The sequence below is a fragment of the Aedes albopictus genome, chromosome 1 (genome assembly GCF_035046485.1).
Source record: "Aedes albopictus strain Foshan chromosome 1, AalbF5, whole genome shotgun sequence".
Taxonomy (NCBI): domain Eukaryota; kingdom Metazoa; phylum Arthropoda; class Insecta; order Diptera; family Culicidae; genus Aedes; species Aedes albopictus.
The window spans coordinates 303,106,625-303,112,650 of NC_085136.1; positions in this window are offsets into that span (position 1 = coordinate 303,106,625).

Consider the following 6,026-nt stretch of genomic DNA (forward strand, 5'->3'; position numbering starts at 1 on the left):
TATATATACACTCCCGTTCAAAAGTTTGGGGTCACCCCCTCAAAAACATGTCATTTTTTTAGGCCCATATCTCCGCCAATTTGCGTCCGATTTCAAAACCCTAGGTTCCATTCAAAAGATAATTAGTCAAAGAATCTTTGAACATGATTTAAAAGAAACTTTTTCAAAAAAATTTGTATGTAAACTTAACCCAAAGTTGCCAAATTTTCTAAAAAATGAATATAAACTTACGGCAGTGTCGCTGGAAGCTGGGTCGACCAAATTTTAAGATGAGAGCGGTAATATGACCCATTTTCTATTAGCTTTCTACTGCTTTTTACAGAACTTAGCTAAAAAATCTAGAAAAAAAGTTATTAAGTAAATTAATCCTTGATGTCATCGACCAAAAGTTTGGGGTCACCCCTCAAAATGCTGTATCGGCCAAAAGTTTGGGGTCACTATCGTAAAACATGGAAAAGTGATTTGTTGATATCTTTGTCATCTTTCATTCAATTTTAATTCTTCTTGGCTTATTTGAAACAAAATGAATGATACTTACTGCATAGACATTGAACCACACATATTTGTTGAAATTTACATACTAAAACTTAACGTAAAGTTGCCTCATTTTTTGAAGCGTGGTAAAATGTGCTAACTTTACATAACATTTTTATATACAAAAATCGTTATATACGTTAAGTTGAAGACATCAAACGTAAATTTAGTTAATTATCTTTGAAATGAGCCAAAAATAATTAAAATTGAACTATAGATGACGAAGATATCACCAAATCACTTTTCCATGTTTTACGAAAGTGACCCCAAACTTTTGGCCGATACATCATATTGAGGGGTGACCCCAAACTTTTGGTCGATGACATCAAGGAATAATTTACTTAATAACTTTTTTTCTAGATTTTTTAGCTAAGTTCTGTAAAAAGCAGTTGAAAGCTAATAGAAAATGGGTCATATTACCGCTCTCATCTTAAAATTTGGTCGACCCAACTTCCAGCGACACTGCCGTAAGTTTATATTCATTTTTTAGAAAATTCGGCAACTTTGGGTTAAGTTTACATACAAATTTTTTTGAAAAAGTTTCTTTTAAATCATGTTCAAAGTTTCTTTGACTTATTATCTTTTGAATGAAACCTAGGGTTTTGAAATCGGACGCAAATTGGCGGAGATATGGGCCTAAAAAAATGACATGTTTTTGAGGGGGTGACCCCAAACTTTTGAACGGGAGTGTATATATATATATATATATTGTTTTTGTCTCAAGAGCCTGCGGTGCACCAGCGAAATTTTCACGGCGCACAGTTTGTGAAGCACTGATGTGGAATATAAAACAAGTAATGCCAAATGAACATAAATTGTGGAGCCTCTTGGTCGTGCGGTTAGCGTCACCAAGCGTATAACCGTACCATGTCATAGGTGAGGGTTCGATTCCCGCTCCGAGCGATGAAACTTTTCGCAAGAAATGTTTCTTCCTCGTATCCACAGGTGCTCGTAATATGTGTCGTGTCCGTTGTCTAGTGTTATCAGGTATCAGAAGGCCGGCTCCAGAGGCACGTTATCCTCCATTTGGGACATTTTTGCCATCGCCAAAATAACAGCCTATTTCATCATCTACCTGAGGGAAAAGGAAGGAAATAAGGATTTAGATGGGGATAGGGACAGTTAGGGAAATAGGAAAAATACCCTGGAAGAGGATACTAACGCACAAGCGTTCCACAATGGGTTAAACAATGCCCTGAAAAGGGCACTGTAATAACGCATAAAGCGAAAGAGAGCCTATAGCTCTTTACCACAGCGGGTTAAGAACAACAGAATATCCTGAATAATCAGGTCTCTGAAGTCAGTTTCACTTAATAAGTGTTTACCGAATACTCGGAAACGCAGTTGCGCAAAAACTGGACAGATACATATCAAATGATATGAAGTTCCATAATCGGATTCACAGCTATCACATGCAAATGAATAAGATTGCTGAATATTCGCCATGTGATAGCTGGGTCGGCAGTGGCCAGTCAATGCTTTGACCAGCATGCTGCAATTCTGCTTAGACAGATTAGTTAGATACTTCGCCACCCGTAGAGATGGCTCAGCACAATACAATTTGGTTTGACGACATGACTCCAAACTATTCCAATATTGTCTGTGTTGAGTGACAGCCCAGGTGTGAATCTGAAGCTTTACCCAACACTTCGATATCGGAATAGCTGGCTCAGGGCCAATGAAGTCATGTCATGCTCCAGTGTGAGCTAACTCATCAGCCAATTCATTTTCAGCAATGGAAGAATGGCCAGGTACCTATACAAGGTGAACAGCGTTTGCTGAATTCAGTTCCTCGATTTGAGTTCGACAAGCGATAACTATCTTCGACCTAGAGTTGGCCGAAGCAAGTGCTTTAATAGCAGCCTGGCTACCTGAACAGAAGTTTATTACTATGCCCATTGTTGGATTGTAGGTACATTCTTGGCGGTGCATCACACAGCTCAGTGAGGAGCTAGGTATCAACTGGTAGGTAAAGTATGATGGAAATGAATTGTAAATAAGTTATACCTAGATTGAATAAAGGAGAGACACTGCGCTGGTAGCGATATCAGTCAGTGCCTGGGTTTGGAGAACAAAGCCTCGCCTGTGTTTTTATTTCCAACACCCATTACGTGCTGCTGAAGTGCTGAATGCACTCCGCACATAAGAGCAAAGATTTCGGCCTGAAAAACGGTGCAGTGTCCAAGTGAGTAAGACTGATACAGCCTTAGCTCACGAGAATAAATACCAGCACCTGCTCGACCTTCGAGAAGGGAGCCATCAGTGTAACATACGATGCCGTCTGAAATACTTCTTTCCAGATAACCAGATGTCCACTCTTCCCGGGAAGGGAAAGTGGAAAATGTCCTATATGGAAAATTACAAGCAATTGTAAGATCACTTGGAGCAAGGACAATTTTGTCCCAATTCACCAAAAGTGAAAACAACGAGGTGTGTGTTGATGTGCGGTTCACAGGTTCACAGTTTCCTCTAGTAGACCGAGTACCCGTAACCGGTAAGTGCAAGAAAGTGCTTCTTGTTTGAGATGAATGTGTAGTGGGGCAACGTCAAAGATAATTTCGAGCGCTGCCGTGGGAGTTGAAGAGAACGCTCCAGATCTCCTTTAGAGATGGTTTAATTTTGATTGGTCCGTTCTCATTTCGCCCTTTTGCCACCACACAAGACATCCATAAGCCAATATTGGACGAACAACAGTCGTGCAAATCCCTTTGATATACTTGGGTTTTAGACCCCAAGTTATACCTGAAGTACGCCGGCATTGCCCGAAGGCCATACAAGCTTTCTTGATTCTGAACTCAATGTGAGGTGTCCAGGAAAGCTTGGAGTCAAGAATGACTCCAACGTACTTTACCTGTTCAGTCACATCGATTTCAGAATCAAAGAGACGCAAAGGTCGAACGCCATTACGGTTTCGCCTTTCCGTGAAAAGAACAATATAGATGTTTTACTCGGATTAACCGAAAGGCCATATTGGCGACACCAACCCTCAACTACCTGAAGGGCGCTTTGCATCAGGTCGAAAAGAGTGCTGATGCACATACCAACTAACAATGTTAGGTAGTCGTCGGCAAAACCATAAGTATCAAAAACCGCTATTATTGAGTTGCCTCAATAGCGTATCTGCTACGAGATTCCACAAAAGTGGTGATAAGACTCCCCCTTGGGGGCATCCACAAACACTCAATTTCCTAATCGCCGCTTGACGCAATGTCGAGAAGAGATGTCGGTTTTTGAGCATTTGATGAATCCAATTGGAAATCATTGGAGATATACCATGACCCCGCGCGGCTTCCAATATGGCATCGAAAGGCACATTGTCAAAGGCACCCTCGATATCTTAGAAAACACCCAAACAAGATTGCTTTTGAGCGAATGCTTTCTCGATATCGTAAACAACCTTGTGTAAAAGAGTCACACTGGACTTATCAGATTGGTAGGCATGTTTGTTCACATGAAGAGGCACGTTGGCCAGATGAACATCACGGATGTGATGATCCACAATGCGTTCTAAGCATTTCAGAAGAAAAGAGGTCAAACTGATACGTCTGAAACTCTTTGCTTCTTCATACGACGCACGACCCACTTTCGGAATAAACTTTACAGTAATATCCCGCCAGGCTTTGGGAATATACTCTGTAGCAAAACTGCAAACAAGTAGTTTTTCAAAACATGTTTGAAATAATCAAATCCCTTCTGAAGCAAAATAGGATAAATCCCATCTGCCCCAGGAGATTTGAAAGGAGCAAAGCTATAAAGAGCCCACTCAATCGATTCTATATTTACAATACTCCGAGCCGAAGCTAAAGAATCATAACTACAAGAAAAGACATCAGGTTCATCCGAAGATGTAATATCTACACATCCAGGGAAGTGTGTGCTGAATAAGCATTCCAAAACTAGTGTTAAGCTTCGTTCAGTCTGTACTGATGGAAGCTAAGCGGCGACTCTGATGAACTCTAAGGCGAAGCTTCCCGTCGAGGTAAAGCACAGCAACGCGGCTACTACAACTCCATCTTAGTGCCTAGCAGGCTATGATTATTGTTTGACATGTATATAAGTCAGTCCTCTAGAATAAATTGTTCATTCTGCTTTTGACCACTACTGAAGAAGGAAGTTTCATTACAACCTAAAGGTCTTATTCAACTCCCGAATTCCCATATGTACAGCCTCTGGCTGAAGACGGTGTCCGTGTCTTTTTTTTTTCAAATTTACGTGAATATGGTGTGAATTTGGAATTTTTGTAATAACCCTGATGCAGCAGTTGTGTAAATACTGTTGGATCAGCTTTGAGCATCTAGACTGATATGCGGTCGACCGGCCGGAGCTTTGTTTGATTTTATATACATCGACCACTTGAAGTTGCTTAAACAAGATTAACCAAGCGCATGAGCTAGTGTTTTATCTGGTTAGTCAGTAAAAAAGTGTATGCCGAAAATCTGGTTTTCGAGAGAGTGGGTGAATCTGCTTTCGATTAGCAAAAAACATATTTTTGGATGCTTATTTCGGCGAACTGATGAATCATATTCGAGAAACCACAAGCTATGGGGTTTTCCCAGTTTGCATTTCTGAGTATGGAAGACTACGATTTAAATTTATGAATTGAGCTTGGGGGTGTTAACGTAGTTTAATGTTTTGAGAGATTTACAATGTTACATTCTTTAGAGCTGAATGCTGGTAAGGGGCTGTCCATTAATTACGTAAGGGTTTATGGGGGGAGGGGTGGTTTGAGAAATCTTACGTGTCATACAAAAATATTTTTGTTCTCATACAAACAATCTTACAATTGTAAGGATAGGCTTTCAGCCCTTACCTGCTGTTACCCGGCAGGGCGGCCTAAAGCAGGGTACCTCCACTAAATGTTGGATTTCGGATGAAATGAAATGTTTAAATAAATAATTTTGCAATTTTAAATACTTTTAATACTATCTAACCTTTTGCCCCGTTCTCCCCAAGGCACTTGTAGACGTCACTCGTTGGGGCCCTTGCTGCAAACGGTGGTGGTGGTACGGTGGTCGTTTGCTTCTGCGCTCCCGCACGGACTATGCGGAGCACCTTCCTTCTTCTTCTTTCTTCTTCTGCTTCTTCTTCTTTTGGGCACTTTTAGGACTGCTGAGCAGTCGTCCTTGGCGTTTAGCTAGGGGGAAGAGCGGGCTCCTTTGTCGGATCCCCCTAGCGACGGTGGTGTAAAACACCGGATCTATCCACTCGCCGTGAATAATCCCGGCAGATTCCGCAGAATGCTACCACAAGTTGTACGCCCCTTTGTACAAACTTGTCTTCGTTCTCCTTGACAATTAGCTACACGGGCGAGACTGGCTCTATTGGCTGAGCCCGTGTAGCGAGAACGGTCGATGTGTGGTACACTTGGCGAACCGCAATGGCGGTGGTCCACACACCTTTTGGCACTATCACTAGCACTCACTTGTTCCCGAACCGCGGCCGGCACTTTCCTCTTTGGGAACTACGAACGGACACTCCCGACGTTGCTGGGA